Source organism: Urtica dioica, chromosome 1 (genome assembly GCF_054948205.1).
Source record: "Urtica dioica subsp. dioica isolate 48M chromosome 1, U.dioica_male_clone48M_v1_H2, whole genome shotgun sequence".
Taxonomy (NCBI): domain Eukaryota; kingdom Viridiplantae; phylum Streptophyta; class Magnoliopsida; order Rosales; family Urticaceae; genus Urtica; species Urtica dioica.
In genome coordinates this window covers 50746190-50765218 of record NC_142756.1, presented here as the reverse complement: position 1 = coordinate 50765218, position 19029 = coordinate 50746190, and positions in this window count along the sequence as shown.

The window sequence follows — 19029 nt, the reverse complement described above, 5'->3', positions numbered from 1 at the left end:
ATGGGGCGTAGACATTATCGGCAAGCTTCCCAAAGCTCCGAGACAATACGAATACGCCATCGTCGCTATCGACTACTTCACTAAGTGGGTCGAATCAGAGCCTCTGGCCAGGATCACCGAGGCCAACACTACGAACTTCATCTGGAAGTCCATAATATGCCGCCACGGCATCCCCGCGTCAATCGTGACTGACAATGGCGCGCAATTCGACAATGCCAGGGTTAGAGAAATCTGCGCCTAACTAGGGATAAGCAAGACATTCTCATCCCCGCGACACTCACGGGCTAATGGCCAAGTGGAAGCCGTCAACAAGACGATTAAAAGCAACCACAAGAAGACGTTCGAAGCCAAAAAAGGCGACTGGGCTGAGGAACTACCTTTCATCTTGTGGGCCTACTGAACGACCGTTCGAAACGCCACCGGAGAGACCCCCTTCTCCCTAGCTTTTGGGATTGAGGCTGTGGTCCCCGTGGAAACGGAGGGCCCCACCTTCCAAGTCGACACTTTCGACGAAAAAGAAAATGACGAGGCCATACGCCTCGAATTGGATCTAATCGACGAGAAAAGATCCGACGCCCTCACCAGACTTGCTACACAAAAGCGAAAGGTTGAGAGATACTACAACGCCAAAGTCAAAAGGCGGATCTTCGCCGTCGGCAATCTCGTACTCTGGCGCGTGTTCCAGAACACCCAAGTACAAGGCGTCGGGGTCCTGGGCCCGAACTTGGAAGGACCGTATAGAGTTCGACAAGTCATACATGACGGAACCTACTACATCAAACACACGGACGGAACTCCAATCCGGCACCCGTGGAACGCCGAACACTTGAGGCAGTACCACCAGTGACTGATTCCCCCCATTTATTGCTCTGATTTCCGTTATTCAATAAGGCCCACGTGCCACTGTTTGAGGATGTTCCCTGTTAGTAAAAATTAATAAAAAAAAATAAAGTTTGCGGTCTTTTTACCCACGTTATTAAAGTTTTTAGTCATCACGGCACGACCTGTAAACTAAAAACTTAGGGGGCTAGTGGGTCCTGCGACATACACTCAAGAATTCACGGCCCAACACACAAAAAAAAACCTTAAGCCCCCCACTCATGGGATACAGAGGCTTAAGAAGCTCGAACCCCGACGGCCCACCAAGCATACGGGTTTGAGAAAAGACATAGGCCTAACCCGGCGCAACACATATGCTCGGTCGCTCAACAGCACGAGCTCAAAGACGCCGGCTCAGCCCAGCGCAACACATAAATTCGGTCGCTCAACAACACGAACACTTTAATCCAGGCTTAAGTCCCCCACGGGGATACATAATTAAGAAGCTCGGACCCCGACGGCCCTTCGTGCATACGGGTTCGGGTAAAAACGTCGGCCTCCCGCGCCCCGGGCGTCCCGGCCCGCGCGCGCTTCAGCGCCCCGGCCGGGCACGCCTACTGCCTCGGCCGGGCGTCCCTGCTACTCCGGCGGAGCGCTCCTCCTGCCTCGGCCGGGTGCCCCTGCTGCCCCGGCCGAGCGCCTCTGCTGCCTCGGCCGGGTTCTTCTATTGGCCCGGCCGAGCGCTCCTGCTGCCTCAGCCGAGTGTCCTTGCTGCCCAGACCGAGAGCCCCTGCTGCCTCGGCCGGGCACACCTGCTGCCGGGCACCCCGCGCCCATCCGAGCATCACGTCCTGCACGCCCCGCGCCAGTCCAAACATCTCGCTCCACATGCCCTGCGCCCGTCCGGGCGTTGTGCCTCGCGCGCCCCGCTCTCAGCCACCCGGTGGTCCTTAAGGGGGTCGGCCCAAGGCCGCCTCCAACATTATAAATATCCCCCCTAGGGGGAAGGACAATTCATACAACAATTTATTCCAACACTACTCTCTCACTCGAGAACTCTTTCCCCTCCCCACTCTTGTGACAATTCCAAGAGCGCGCGCTGCTCCTCTCTCGGCTCAGAAATACAAGGACCCCACTCCACGAGAGGGAGCGCGCTCTTCTTCTGCGACCCGAGCTTCTGCAGTACACACTGCTCTCCTGCTTCTTGGCCCTTGAGCTAGAACTCCGAGCTACAAGTAACACGACCCCTCTAAAGTCTTCACTAGATGCTACGAGCCGAGTCCTACTCTAAAGCTTTGGATTCTCAAGCCTCCGAGCCCAAGATAGCCCCCAACATTCAAATTGAACTACGTTCTGACCTGATCCCGACTAAAGGGTACGTAGGCAGCCAACCTTTGGCATGGTCACACCCCCCAAAACACACCTCAGGGTCTGGAGGGTGCAGCTCGATCTACGAGCTCCCATTTTTGGCCCGGGCGCGGTTACTTGGTCCGGCCTTGGATCGAACCGCCCGAGGTATTTAATCGTTGTTCATTTTCGTGCGACAACAAATTGTACTGAGGTCAATAGTCCTTTGACCCTTAGATTGCGAATATATCGTTTTAAGCAAACTACGAAGAGTTTGTTCATGCAAATCTACATTTGTCTCTTCCTAAGTTGTTAAGTTTGTTTAAGGACTAAAGTCTAATGTTTTATCATAAAGCTTCAAACAGACAAGGAAGAATGAATGAACGTTTCAACTTTTTATTAATGAATAAGAAATTACAAGCAAGAGTCTTCGTGAGACTTTATTACATCAAATGAACAAAATAAAGACTACAACTCTTCTTGTGGGCACCATTGACAAGAAACTCCCACTTGACTCAAAGAAGATGTGTGTAGTCCTTCATGCCTAATCCCTCTCGATGTTGGTCGAAGACCTTGTTCGCTAGGGCCTTGGTGAATGGATCTGCCAGGTTGTCCACCGTTGAGATCTTCTTCACTTCCACGTCTTCACGCTGCACGATCTCTCGAATTAAATGGTATTTCCTCTCAATATGTTTAGAGCGCTAATGGCTTCGAGGTTCCTTTGAGTTAGCGACAACCCCACTATTATCACAATAAAGGGTCATGGGCTCGTCGAAGTTTGGAACAACTTCCAACTACTTAAGGAATTTTCTAAGCCATAAAGCCTCTTTGGATGCTTCACAAGCAGCCACATATTCTGCTTCCATTGTGGAGTCAGCAATGCAAGATTTCTTAATACTCCTCTACACAACAGCTCCGCCATTAAGGATGAACACAGATCCCGAAGTGGATTTCCTGGAATCCTTATCCGCTTGAAAATCGGAGTCGGTATATCCCGTCATAGTCAGGTCAGTACCTGAGTATGTAAGCATCAAGTTCCTAGTTCTTCAAAGGTACTTAAGAACATGTTTAACAACAATCCAGTGCTCGGGTCTAGGGTTGGATTGGAAACGGCTAACTACGCCAACTGCAAAGCAGATATCAGGTCTAGTGCAAACAATAGCATACATGAGACTTCCTACGGCTGAGGCGTAAGGAATTTTTCTCATGTCCTCAATCTCTTGTGCAGTCTTGGGACACTGGTCCATAGAGAGTGAGACTCCATGCCTAAAGGGTGTTTGGCCCTTCTTGGAGTCTTGCATTGAGAAGCGATCCATCACCTTATCAATATAAGATCCCTGAGAGAGCGACATAGTCTAATTCTTCCTATCTTGAAAGATTTGGATCCCCAGAATGTACGCAGCTTCTCCTAGATCCTTCATATCGAATTGCTTTGCCAGCCAGACCTTAACCTCAGATAACTTACCCACATCATTACCTATGAGTAATATATCATCGATATATAGTACTAGAAACACAACTTTATCTTCGTGCATAAACTTGTAAACGGACGGTTTATCTATTGACTGCTAAAAGCCAAAGCTCTTCACAGTTTCATCGAATCTAATATTCCATGGCCTAGATGCTTGCTTTAATCCATAAATGGACTAAAGCAACTCACAAACCTTGGTCTCTTGACCTTCTTCCACGAAACCGTCTGGTTGAGCCATATAAATGCGCTCGTCAAGATTACCATTCAGGAAGGCAGTTTTGACATCCATTTGCCAGATCCGCAGCTATGGATAGAAGTATGCGGATCGATTTAAGCATCGCGATTGGTGAGAAGGTTTCTTCATTCAATCCCTTCTTGTTGGGTATAACTCTTAGCCACAAGTCGTGCTTTGAACGTCTCAACGTTCCCATCCGGATCTCTTTTCTTCTTGTATATCCACTTACACCCTACGGGTTTAATCCCTTCAGGAAGGTCTACAAGTTTTCAAACTTTGTTGACATATATCGAGCTAACTTGTTGAGCCCTAACTTAGCAAGTGGGCTCAAGGATTCGACCGGATCAAAGCCCGTTAGCCCGGTTGGGCCCAAAAGGCCCAAACCGATTTTTATATTAAAAAAAATTAATTTTTTGATGTTTTATTTAAATTAATTATATGGGTTGGGCCCTAATAAATTTTATTTAAAACATGAAAAATAAATGATCAAGGACATCGATTTATTTTTTCAAAGGTCAATTGTATAGAGCCTTAATCATTGAATTATTTTTTGACCACTATGGAAAAATAAATAATCTTTGACATTGATTTATTTTTCACTTGAGACATAGAATGTGCTCAACAATAATCTATGAACTAATGTGATTGAGTTCATCAAGTTAGATTTATAAGAATCAATAAGGATACGATCAATATGAATCAAAACCATATATGCTTTGTCATGCTTGTTTAATCAATTGCTTTGCCATGTATGATATATCTTTAAAAATTATTTTGTGGGTTTTCATGGGCTTTCATTTATTATATGTAACTTATCTAATATGATTAGGATAGTTTTTAATAAATGAGTTGAACGGATCGGAGAAGCTTTGTCACCAAGCCGATAAGAGGCTAAGCTTGGGGGTTAATAAAATACTATGTATTCCCTCCTCGCTGGAAGCTTTTTCTTTGAAGGAATGCTATTAGGATAATCAAGACTAGATGTCACGATACTCCTAATCACTAAGCTATATCGAAACTTAATTATTTTTAAGGGTAGCTTAGAAACACTCGAGTTTTTAATATGATTAGATAATTCGAGTGGATCACCTAGATGAAAGTGAATACTATGAGATAAAAAAAAAATAATAATAATAATAATACTAAAAGTATATTGAGTCGTAGACCTCCAACATTGCCACAACACCGTGAGGATGAAAGATCCCTGCTTGATCGGCGGTCTTTTAGACATGGTGATCTGCTCCTAAGGACAGGCTTTTCTGATTCCAATAACAAGGTTGTGTCTCTAGAGATAGGTGGGGGAGTTGAGTTCGGCGTGTACTGGCTAAGTCAATGCGTTCAAATGATACTCTTTTTGCTGAAATGTTGGGTTGACTCATGCGTGAATCCAACCGGTGGTTGCTCATGTGGTCAAAGATTCCTAATTAATTGGTAGTTAATGAACATAACTATGATGTGTCATGAACCACAATTGTTCACTAATCTGATATGGTTCTCGATTTTCACTAGGTGCACTCCGTTATACCACCATAGTGGGACGGACTGTGGCTATTGGTGGATTACCGTGGAATATAAAAACTGGGTTCTTTTCTTTAGTATGTTATCCTGTGCTTGGTTGCATTATGCTTTTATTTTCCTAAATCTTATAGCTTCTGTTCATATTGCTAATAGATATATATATATATACATATATATGCTTTTATATTTTAGTAATCATGTCGAACCCTATTATGGCCCTGTTGTCGAAAGACGTCCTGACTGGGGAGAACTTCCCGAAATGGAAGTCTAACCTGAATATTGTGCTGGTGAGTGAAAGCATTCGCTTTATCCTCACTGAAGAGAGACCTCTTTTTCTGACATCAAATTCATCCCGCTCCCAGAAGGATGATTTTGATAGGTGGACTGTGGCTAACAACAAAGCCATAGCCTACATGCTCGCAAGGATATCTGATGCGTTGTGAACAAAGTTGGAAGGTAAGGAGACTGCTGTGGAGATCCTTGACTCGCTGCAGGAAATGTTTGGGATGCAAAGCGAGCAAGCCCGTTTTGAACTCACCCGTAAGTGCACTAGCACTAGGATGATTGCGGGAACTCATGTGAGGGATCATGTCATGAAAATGACTAATTACTTCACAGACGCTGAACTCCATGGGGCTTTGATGGATGAGGTCACTCAGGTGGGAATTATCCTGAATTCCCTTTTGAGTGATTTTATACAGTTCACGTCGAACTATATCATGAATAAGTTGACGTACGGACTGCCTCAGTTATTGAATGAGTTACAGACTTTCGAGTCTATCACTCATCAAGGAAAGAACAAATGACCAGCTCTGTATGCTGACAAAAGTTCTTTGCCGAAATCCAAGAAGAACATGTTTTCTGCAGCTGGGTCATTAAAGGTACATCCTAGTTCTTCGAAGGAGAAAGCTCCCACTAACAAGGAAATGAGAAACTTCAAGAGAAGTGGAAAAGGAAAAGAGAAGAAGTGGTGGGCAAATGCCACAACGGTAATACTGAAGGCCATTCGAAGAGGAACTATCCTTTGTATATAGTCGAGCTTGAAAAGAACAAGAATAATGCTGGTAATGTACCGAAAAATTCATGATATCCTAATTTTTTTTTTAGGATAATTACTCATGAGCATACTTCTATTCTTGTTGCAGAATAGATATAGAGGAACACGATGGTGTTGGTGAGCTTGCTAAGCAATATCGGATTCAAGCCCGAATTATTGAGAAGCTCATGCTCCAGGTCAAGATCTAAAATTTTCCGCTAATTTTATTACATTCATTTTTGGATTTATTTTTTAACATAAGAGTTGTGTCACAAATAATCCGAGGTTTTCTGGATTGTAGTCTTTTATGGCTATTCCAGATAGGATGAATCTTTTTATTTTTTTTATGTTTTATTACATTATTTATGAACATATAAATGTGTCATTAAATATTTCTTTACTCATATATGAATTGCCTTAAATTGCCTTTATGATATTTGAATATGCATAAATGCTTAAGCCTTAATTAAATATAGAATATGAAGGACCGTGTCGTCAAGATTGCCATTCACAAAGGCTGTCTTGACATCCATTTTCCAGATCTCATAGTCGAGAGTGAATATCTGACACATCAAGGTCAGGATGCATATTTTGGTTATCCGTGGAAGGCGTAGCGCATTGACTCGTCCTCCTCGTTCTAGAGCAAGGCGTACTAAACCGTTTTGGAGTGCCTGAGCGCGGAGGGGTTTGCCATGGTGTGCTTGAATGACTCTGATTCGGGTCGGGGATCTCGGGAGAACTAGCCTCTGACTTAGGAGACGACATGTCCGCTTGTGTTGGTTGACCGGTGTTCGGAGTTGAACCAACGCCTGAGTCCGAAACCAACGGCTCTTGCTTCAATGGCTCCATATCTACTACCAAACTAAATTTGGATCTGTCCGGTTTCTCCTACCGAAGATGCAAGTAACATTTCAAACTTAGGTCGGAGTCAATACTTACTGGGGGTACCGACCCTTCTGTCTCATAAGAAACACGGAGGACTTGATTTTTAGGTGAGCGATTGAGCGTGGCATACAATAACTGCATAAACACCTCGTACGTTGCTTTTGCCGGTATTAAGATTCCCACTGCACACCCAGGGCCAGTGTCGTATCGTTCATGTTTCACCCATCTACCGCTATGCTTGACGAAGGTATGAATGTCTTTCATAACTGCAAATAGTGGAGATAAAGTCACATTAAATTATTTTCTCATAAAACTTTATTATATGCGCAGATATACAATAAGCACTTGAATCCATATTATATAATATCGTTCATGTTTGTCATTGCAGACTTTAGTTTCGTGACTATGGTGTCACGAAATAATTTAATTTCGTGAAAATAGTGTCACGAAATAATTTTGTTTTGTGACTATATTGTCACGAAATATGGAGTCATGCTGAAGCTTTCGTGACTATGGGTGTCACGAAATAATTTAATTTCGTGACAATAGTGTCACAAAATAATTTCATTTTGTGACTATATTGTCATGAAATATGGAGTCATGCTGAAGCTTTCGTGACTATGGGTGTCACGAAATACTTTAGTTTCGTGACAGTCATGAAATAATTTCGTTTTGTGACTATATTGTCACGAAATCTTGAGTCATGCTGAAGCTTTCGTGACAACGTTGGTCACAAACACTGTAACCACAATGGCTATGTATGAGGGAGCTTACCGGAATAAAGAGCGAAAAGAGTGTCAATGTGGGAGCTTGCTGCGTCGGAAAGGGCGGAGAGAGACGACGGCGAAGGTGGGTGGCCTTGGAAGACGACGGACGGCGTGAACTAAGAGAGAGAGGAGGGATGGCCGTCAAGTTAGAGAGAGAGGACGGACACCGACTGAGATCCAGACACCCGGACGACAACAATGAGACACGACGCCAATGGAGGAGATGCGACAGAGACAATAGAGGAGATGAAACAAGCGCAGTGGAGAAGATGAAGCCGATAATAAATGAAAGAAAAGAAACAAGGAGAGATTGAGAGTAGGGTTTAGTTTTTAGGATTCTTAAAAAAAATAGAAAATAAATAAGGGTATAATGGTAATTACATATATAGAAATAAATGAAGAGGTCCTATTGCTGACCTTTTAAAAAAAACGTCCAAAAAAGTCATTTGGTCTTTATTTACTCCTAGTTTTGGAAAACTCCCAATTTAATATGTATAATTTAATCTAAAATTATTATTATCTTGTATTTTTTTACAAAAATATCCTTAATAATCTCTCTCTCTCATGCTTAGCTAAGAAGGATTTACGTTTTTCAGTGGCTTCATACTAAAAAACGATTATTAGAATTCTAGAAAGTCTGTAAAAAAAATTTGAAAATTCTGAGAAATCGTTGAAGATTTATTGATATCATTGTCTTTTTATTGACGTCGATGTCATTAAAAAGACAAATATGTCAATAAATTTTTAAACGAATTCCAAGATTTTTAAAACAATTATTTTTTCCCAATTTTTCCACAAAAAAAAATCATAATGTCGACAATGTCAATATATCTCATAGATTATTGACAACCATGTAAATAAACTAAATAATTTATTGACAACGATATCAATAAATCAGACACATTAATGTCAACAATATCAATAATATTGCTATTTATTGACAATAATATCAATAAAAAATATTACAATATCAAACATTTTTTTTCACAAAATCATAGTGTGATTTCACAGTCAAATAATAAATTCTAGTACAAAAATTGATAAGCTTCCAAGTCTTCAACTCTGATTTTTTTTTTATAGACTTCAACGCTGATTCATGAATCATGACCTCTATCACAACTTTGATCTACATATTCATTCACCGCCAATCTTGTGCTCACAAAGTTTCCCATAGCTTCCACAGCCAATCTTGTGCTCACGAACATATTCATTTACCACCTTGTTCCCATTCTCATCCTGAACATTAGCAATACATCAAACAAAATGAATTTGATGTTACTTTGGAAAAAGCCAGTGAAGTTTCTACTTGGGACTATGTCGAGATTTCATATCGAGGATGACCTGGTTAGCGAAACTGGGAGATCTTGGAGGTTTGTGGGGATCTATGGGGATCCGGTGGCCTCTCAGAGAAGACACACATGGGAGCTTCTTCGACGGCTACGTGGAAATCATAAAGGGCCCTGGTTAGTAGGAGGGGACATGAACGAGGTGGTTACTAATGCAGAGATTAGGGAGGGATGCGATAGAGGCCCTGGACCGCTTTTGGCCTTTCGAGAGATGATGGTGGATTGTGACATTCAGGACTTGGGTTTTGAGGGAGATATGGTTACGTGGCGGAGGATTGAGGAGCGTCTGGATAGGTGCCTTGACAGCCAGGACTGGTTGAACCTCTTCCCCCGGGCTAGAGTCAAGCATCTCAGGTTCTGGAACTCGGACCACCGGCCTCTGTTGTTATGTACCGGAGATACAGGGAATAAGCGACGACGAAGAAGACCGAACAGATTCTTCTTTGAAGAAGCTTGGTGTGGGGAACCTGAGTGCGAGGAGGTGATTCGGAAGACTTGGGCCACGGATAGAAGAGGAGATCAGAGCCAGACGTTATTGGACTCGATCAGACGGTGCAGGGAGGGTTTGGCCCGGTGGGGTCACGAGAAAAATAGGGGGATAAAGGACCGGGTCAATAAACAAAAGGAGATTGTGGAGTTGGTGGGGAGATCTGGTCAAGATTTCTGTATGGAGACTTTTCGACGTGAGGAGAGACAGCTGAATGCCTTGTTAGAGAAGGAAGAACAGTTCTGGAGGCAGAGGAGCCGTTCCACCTGGATGAAGTGCAGAGATAAGAATACGAAATTTTTTCACCGTAAGGCCACGACGAGATAGAAGAGGAATGCCATCAGTGGTCTGTTCGATGAGAGTGAGGTTTGGCAGAGCAGCGAGGCTGAGATTGTAAGAGTGATCGCTAGATACTTTGAGAACATCTTCACCTCCACATGACCGTCTCCACAGGATATTGAGGCAGTGGTGGATGGTATCCAGCCTAGGATTTCGGAGATTATGAATTCTGAGCTCGAGCACCCGTTTGAGATGGCTGAGGTGCATAACGCCCTCTTCTCGATGGACCCTATCAAGGCCCCGGGAAAAGATGGCTTTCCAGCGATCTTTTATCAGAAATATTCCGATGTCGTAGGAGAGTCTGTCACAGAGACTTGCCTTGGGATACTCAATGAAGGGAATGAAGTCAGGAGCATCAACGATACAGTTATTACTGTTGTCGCACGAAAATGAACAACGATTATCTACGTCGGGCGGTTCGATCCAAGGACGGACCAAGTGATCGCACCCGGGCCAAAAGTGTGAACTCGAAAGTCTCAAGCTAGGTTTTCTCCGATCAACTCACCTCTCAAAGGAGGGAATGGGTGAGGAGGAAGAGTGACCGTGCCTTTTGTGTATAGGCTGCCTACGTACCAGTGTGTGGGATCAGGTCAGAACGTAGTTCAGGGCGTATGTAACGCTGTATGAGGCGCGGAGCCTGGATGGTGTGCTCGACAAAGGAGACGGAGATCGCGGAGGAGTCCTCGGCGACGTCTCACAACTCTGGGATCGAGTGACCCAAGAGAGAATGTGTGTTTTCTCTCTTTTGGAGACGTGGGAGACTCTAAGTCAGGAGTTCCTTATCGTGGCGAAGATTCAGGACGCGTCGGTGATTTCCAGTCCGAAATACAGTACGCGTAGGCGATTTCTTGTCAGAAATGGTGGACGCGTCTAGTGTGCTAGACGCATAGGCGACTTTCAGTCGAAAACCGCAGGAGCACTCATGGGCTCGGGATTAGTCGTTCGATCAAGAAAGGCGGCACTCGGGAGTCCTCGGGAGTGCTTCGGAATCTCTGAGAACGAGAAATCGAGGAGAATCCGCTTCAGGCCAAGGATGGCATCCAGAGAAGCAGAGAGAAGTCTCAACTTTCTTGAGAATGAATGGGATGGCTTCCCCTAAATGAGATGGGGTATCTATAGTTGTTGGAGGGCCTTATGAGGCTTCTTCTTCGTCCATGTAGGACTGGGGGCGCGCACCCCGCCAGGCGCGCCGCGCAGTGTGCAGCGCGCGTCTAGCGTGCGGCGCACGTCCAGCGTGCGCACATTCTTTGCGCGGCGCGCAGAATGCCAGGCGCGGCGCGCGCCTGGCAGGCCTTTGGTGGGCCTTATTCGTTTTATTTGGCCCGTTGGGCCTTCGGAGCTCCGGATATCGTGCAAGTCACACGAAACATAAAAGTCTCGACTCGAGGAGAGTGACTCGACTCGAGGAGCGAGGCTCGACTCGAGGTGAATGACTCGACTCGAGGAGCAAGACTCGACTCGAGCAGAATGGCTCGGCTCGAGGAGCGAGGCTCGACTCGAGGAGAGTGACTCGACTCGAGGGGAAAGGCTCAACTCGAGGAGCTGGAAGCTTGGCATGAGGACTCGTCAGTCGACTCGTGATGGAAGGCTTGCCGCTCTTCAGGACCTCCGGCCTGACCATCGGCCCTTTGAACGGTGTGTCTTCTCGGCGTCTCGAGTTTTCCGAAAACGAGTGACAACAATTACACTCATCCCTAAAATTGAGGAACCGAGGAGGGTGAGTGAGTTTCGGCCTATCGGTCTGTGTAATGTCGTCTATAAGCTCGTTGCTAAGTGTCTGGTGAATCGCCTTAAGGGCACTATGCATGTGGCCATTTCAGTGAATCGGAGTGCGTTTGTAGGGGAAAGGCTTATCTTCGACAACGTTATGGTGGGTTTCGAGGCGTTTGGGTCAGAGTTGGGCGTAGCCCCCCGAGCTTCATGCGCTCTAGGGTGGTCTTGAAAATTTTGTCAGCAGCACTGCCGTTGTCGATGAGAACCCTTTTCACCAGGTTATTAGCCACTTGGGCCTTGAGCACTATCGCGTAATTGTGCGGATGCACAACTCGCTTGGCCTCTTCGTTGGTGAAGTACATCGTCCCGTGAGGTACGGACGGAGGTTCCTCGTAGGTGATGTTGACGTGCATAGCAACGTCTTCTTGAGCCACGGCCCTTAGGAATTTTTTCCGTTGTCGGGCCGAATCTCCATCTTGCGGACCTCCCAATATGGTGGTCACAACGTGGAGTTGCGGATTGGCGTCGGTAGTACCTGCGGTCCGGTCGGCAGAAGCAGATGTTCCTCCTCCTTTGCTAGACTGTGGTCTGCTTGAGGTGGGGCCCGCAATGCTAATCATGCGCAACACGAACTCTTTTAGCTTACCTCGTTGGATCAGAGCCTCGATTTGTCTTTTGAAATTGTGGCACTCGGAGGTCAAGTGACCGTATTCCTGATGGAACTCGCAATATCTAGACCGGTCACGAGTTGCGGGGTCTTTTTTCATTGGAACCGGGGCGATGAACTTCTCACGCGCCAAAGCCAGGATTTGATCCGGCGTCGTGTTCAACGGTGTGGACGACGAGTAGCCCTTCAAGTCTTCCGCAAGTCGCGGCTTTTGGGGCATCGGAGGTTGGCTATTAGAAGTCTGACCTCCTCTGTTTCGCCTTTGACGGGAGTTGCCTTGCTCGTTGCTAGGTTCGTCTCGGTGATGAGAGCTTTGATTATTGCCCTTGCGGCCATCGAGGTAATCTTCGACTCCCATGAAGGTCTTGGCTCGAGTCATTAACTCAGTCATGGTAGAAGGGACACGGCCGACGACGGACTTGAGGAAGTCACTTGTGCGCAAGCCTTCAATGATGGCAGTAATCGCGTCTTTTTCGTCAAAGCGGTCGACCTTGTTCGATTCTTCAGTGAATCGGGCGAGGTATCGTCTAAGAGACTCGCCATTCTCTTGCCTGATTGACCACAGGTACATCTTGGTCTTCTTTTGGACCATAGATGTAGCGAACCGTGCTAGGAACATGTCATTCAGGTGTTTGAACGATTGGATGCTTCCCGGCCTTAAGTTCTTGAACCACTCGAAGCCGGGTCCGGCGAGGGTAAGACTATAAGCTTGGCACATGGCGCCGGGAGCGACACCCCGCATCGTCATCCAGGTTTCATAATGCTGGATGTGGTAAGCGGAATCCGATTTTCCATCATAGGGGGCGATGTTCGGGAGTTTGAAATTTCCCGTGCATACCTCGGCCAATATCTGGGCCGTGAAAGGCGATGAATTCTCATCAACAACCCCATAGGCACTTCTGCCTATTCCGTATTCTCGGAGATCTCGTACTTCATTTCGAAGATTGTGGATCATAGTGATCACATCGAGACCGGTAGTCAAAGTAACTCCATGTTCGGGAGGAGTCATCTGTCGCCTCTCATTAGACCCTTGACCCGTGCGGCGGTTCCCGTTAGTTGGGGCTGCTACGGGGATGTTCGGCCGAGAGCTTAGTCGCTCTCTTAGGTCATCGCCACGCTTGTTGCGTTGGGCAGTAAGGTGATCCCTAAGATCTTGGCTTGTCGTACTGAGGCGCAGGCTTCGTCTATGGCTGTGCGCTCTCCGTGTGCCCTGACTTTCTGCAACATTCTCCCTTTGACCAAGTCGGTCAAGGGCCGAACGTCGGGAGTTCCCCTCTTGGGAGGCCGCAGGTACATCCCCTGTCTTGGGTAAGGGGTTCGAAGGACCGGATTCAAACACGGCAGGGAGTCTCCCGTCCTTCGTGAGAGAAGTCTCGATATCCTCCAAATTTCCAGTACCCTCGTAATCAGGGTCACGGTCGCGACTCTACTCGTTGAGGTTCTCGGGATCCCCGTTGGGGATCACCGGGTTATGCATAGGTTTTTTTGCAGCTAGTTGGTTGTGGTACCTCACGTTCTTCGCCTTTAGTTGGCGGATATTCTCATCCAACTCCATGATGCAGTTGTCCCTACTATCTGGAGATGGAGATGGTGAGCGGGTCGAACTCTCTTCGTGGAGCGACTCTTCGTCACCATGCGCGCGGGAGCGCAAGAAATATTTTTTGGTCTTAGTGACGTTATCGGGGTTGTTAATGCCCTCGGAACGTACGGGTGGCTGACTACTCATCTTTTCTCAAGTCCGAGATAGTCGAGTCTGCAAGAGAAAAGAAGAAGATGGATAGAAGGGATTTCGGGCTGAACAGGTCGGGAAGTCCCGTCTTTCTAGCGCCAAAATGTTGTCGCACGAAAATGAACAACGATTATCTACCTCAGGCGGTTCGATCCAAGGCCGGACCAAGTGATCGCACTCGGGCCAAAAGTGTGAACTCGAAAGTCTCGTTCTAGGTTTTCTTCGATCAACTCACCTCTCAAAGGAGGGAATGGGTGAGGAGGAGGAGTGACCGTGCCTTTTGTGTATAGGCTGCCTACGTACCCGTGTGTGGGATCAGGTCAGAACATAGTTCAGGGCGTATGTAACGCTGTATGAGGCGCGGAGCCTGGATGGTGTGCTCGACAGAGGAGACGGAGATCGCGGAGGAGTCTTCGGCGACGTCTCAGAACTCTGGGATCGAGTGACCCGAGAGAGAATGTGTGTTTTCTCTCTTTTGGAGACGTGGGAGACTCTAAGTCAAGAGTTCCTTGTCGTGGCAAAGATTCTAGACACGTCGGTGATTTCCAGTCGAAAAAGCAGGACGCGTAGGCGATTTCTTGTCAGAAATGGTGGGAGCGTCTAGTGTGCTAGACGCGTAGGCGATTTTCAGTCAAAAACCGCAGGAGCACTCATGGGCTCGGGATTAGTCGTTCGATCAAGAGAGGCGGTACTCGGGAGTCCCCGGGAGTGCTTCGGAATCTCTGAGAATGAGAAATCGAGGAGAATCCGCTTCAGGCCAAGGATGGCATCCAGAGAAGCAGAGAGAGGTCTCAAGTTTCTTGAGAATGAATGGGATGGCTTCCCCCTCAATGAGATGTGGTATTTATAGTTGTTGGAGGGCCTTAGGAGGCTTCTTCTTCGTCCATGTGGGACTGGGGGCGCGCGCCCCGCCAAGAGGAGGAGCGCCGCGCAGCGCGCGGCGCGCAACGCGCGGCACGCGGTCTGCCAGGCGCGCCGCGTAGTGTGCAGCGCACGTCCAGCGCGCGCACATTCTTTGCGCGGCGCGCAGAATTCCAGGCGCGGCGCGCGCCTGGCAAGCCTTTAGTGGGCCTTATTCGTTTTATTTGGCCTGTTGGGCCTTCGGAGCTCCGGATATCGTGTAAGTGACACGAAACATAAAATTCTTGACTCGAGGAGAGTGACTCGACTCGAGGAGCTGGAAGCTTGGCATGAGGACTCGTCAGTCGACTCCTGATGGAAGGCTTGCCGCTCTTCAGGACCTCCGGCTTGACCATCGGCCCTTTGAACGGTGTGTCTTCTCGGCGTCTCGAGTTTTCCAAAAACGAGCGACAACAATTACACTCATCCCTAAAATTGAGGAACCGAGGAGGGTGAGTGAGTTTCGGCATATCAGTCTGTGTAATGTCATCTATAAGCTCGTTGCTAAGTGTCTGGTGAATCGCCTTAAGGGCACTATGCATGTGGCCATTTCAGAGAATCAGAGTGCGTTTGTAGGGGATAGGCTTATCTTCGACAACGTTATGGTGGGTTTCGAGGCGTTGCACACGATGAAGAGAGGAAGGTTTGGGAATGGTGGGTGGGCGTCCCTTAAGCTTGACATGGCGAAGGCTTACGATCGGGTTGAATGATCCTATTTGGAGGCGGTGATACTGAGGCTTGGGTACAGTGCCAAGTGGGTTGAAATTGTGATGAGATGTGTTTCCTCGGTCCGTTTTGCCTTCAATATTAATGGGACCACCCGGGGTCATGTGATTCCGCCGCCAAGGCGACCCGCTATCTCCCTTCCTCTTTCTCTTCTGTTCTGAAGGTCTTTCGAATCTTTTCCGAGTGGGAGAACAGTCGGGAGCTATTAATGGGGTCAGTTTTGGGAACCTCCGGGTTTCTCACCTTTTGTTTGCAGACGATAGCTTAATGTTCTTTAAGGCGTGCCCTGAGGAATGTGAGAATGTGGCGGAGATTCTGCGGGTTTACTCAGGTGCTTCGGGCCAGCAGGTGCATTTTCAGAAATCTGATGTTTGTTTCGGGAGAGACGTTGAGATGGAGGAGGGCGAGTTATTTGGCCAGACCCTTGGAGTGCGGAGGACGGATTGCCATAAACGCTACCTGGGCCTCCCCGTGTTGACAGGGCAAAAAAAGAAAGATCTCTTTGAATATGTTAGAGATTGCATGTGGAGTAAGATTAAGAGTTGGAACGGTCTCTTCTTCTCGCAAGCTGGTAGGGAGGTGTTCATCAAATCCATCCTTCAGGCTATTCCGAGCTATGTGGCCTCCTGCCTAAAGCTCCCGAAGACTATAATCTCTGAGATTCATTCGGCTATTGCTAAATTCTGGTGGGGCAATTGTAACGGGGCTAAAAAGACACACTGGTGCGCTTGGGAGGTCTCCGTGAAGAATAAGATGGAGGGGGGTTGGGGGTATGGGTTTTAGAGATCTGGAGAAGTTCAACCAAGCCTTGATCGCTAAGAATGTGTGGAGACTCCTCAGACGGCCAGACTGTCTGGTTGGTCAGGTCTTTAGACAGAGTTACTACCCACATGGGGATATCTTGACCGGCCATTGTGGGTCGAATAGCTCTTTTATGTGGCGCAACCTGGTCTGGGGTAGAGAAATCATCCTTGCGGGCACGAGATGGAAAATTGGCGATGGTGAATCGGTTATGGTCATGGGTGATAAGTGGATCCCCAGACCCAAATCTTTCTCGTGGATAGACCCCCCTCTGATCCATCCTGATATGAGAGTTGCGGAGTTGATGTTGGTTGACGGCAGTTGGGATGAGGCTCTCATTCGGGCTATGTTTGGGGAGGATGATGCTAGGGCTATCCTGAGCATTCCGTGTGGTGGTGAGGGGGTCCCGGATAGTCGACGATGGCACTACACTACAGATGGAGAGTACACGGTCAGGAGTGGGTATCGGGTGGCTATGGACTCTTTCTCCGACGCCAGCTCTTCAGATCAATCCCGGATTGAGGATTGGTGGAAAAAATTCTGGAAACTGAAAGTCCCTCCTAAGGTGAAGCTCCTTGTTTGGAGAGTGTGCAAGGGAAGGATCCCGACTCGCACCACGCTGGTCATGAGGAAGGTGATCGCTGATGAGTGTTGTCCTATTTGCTTGGGTAAGGCTGAGACTGCCTATCATGCTTTCAGGGGTTGCAAGTGGAGCAAGAAAGTTTGGAAAGAAGCTGGCTTTGGTGGGATCCTCCCGCCTCACAGTGAAGGGGAAGCCTTCGATGTCATTCTCAGAGCGGCGGACACTCTCGAGGTCAGTAACTTTGAATTTTATATCACTATCATTTGGGAGTTGTGGAATCACAGGAACAATGTCATCTCGGGGAAGAAAGCGTGGAATCAGAATGAGCTTGTTCAGTGGACGGGGAGCTTCCTCGAAGAGTTTAAAAGCGCGAACATGGACGCCGTGGGGGGACATGAGAAGAGGACGACCAAGTCTAGGTGGATCCCTCCAGCGCAAGGTACTATCTCAGTGACTGTGGATGCTGCTATAGATCGGGACCAGGTCGGTTTGGCATGGGATGTATTGCTCAGGACCACATCGGAAGAGTGATTGCATCGCAAAGGCTTTCCCAGGCGAGGGGATTCTCCCCACAGCTTGCTGAGGCGGTTGCGGTCCTTCACGGCATTGACCTGGCTAGGAATATTGGTGAGACGAGACTGAAGCTACACTCGGACTGCTCGGAGGTGGTGAAGGCGGTGGCCGGGGGGACGATTCCCACGACTGAGCTCGGGACAGTTTTGCACCACATCCAGAGAGAGGTAAGCAATTTGATTGAGTTTAAAATTATGTTCATTCCTCGTCTCTGTAACACTGCGGCTCATAACTTAGCCCGCTTTGCTGTCACTCATAATTCTAACTCGAGATGGATGGGGCTTGTCCCTCCTTGCTCGGAAGAGGCTATTAGGGCCGATGATAGAGAGACTCGAACCCATGCTCCGGGCTAGGGTCCTTTTGGTTTGCTTTTCTTTCTTGGTTGTGTGGTTTGTTGTGCTTTTCTACATCTCTTGTAACCACGGTATTCCTTCGCCATATGTGAGGGTTTTTTTTATGAAATCTCTGTGGTACCGCCCACGTTCTCAAAAAAAAAACTCATAAACCTCGTTCTTCAAGCACTAACCCTCGGAAGAAAAATAAAACGGCATCAAAGCGCACCCCAATCAAGATAGCAAACTTGACCTGCAGAGAAAAGAACAGTGGCTTTATCTCTGTTTTTAACGAGTTCACGGGTTTATCTCTATTCACAATGTAAAAAAAAACCTGGGAGGATATGCATAGAGTCGATCTTGGTCCACCACAAAGTTTCAGTCAGGTGTTTCATCAAACACATGGTGCGCATTTTTCAATAATAAAAAAAAAAGATGACAAATATTTGTTTCGTTCCCAAACCTGGAGCTTGATGAGAAACCTTGGTGGTGAGTCCGTCGGAGGATTCGGAAGCAGAATCAAGAGAGGACGTGAAAGGATGTGAGAGGCCTGAACTTGGACGTGAGGAAGGCAGCGAAGGTCGCAACAGAGAGAGTGAGGAAGCTAGCGACCAGCGAATCGCGAAACGCATCTCAGATATGAAAACGAAAGTGCATGAATTCGCTTTTGGTTCATCTGTTCATGCTCTTGGTCTTCTTTCATGGTGCGGCCGAACCGGTCCAACTCAGTGACGAGACATCAAAAGGAATTCGGT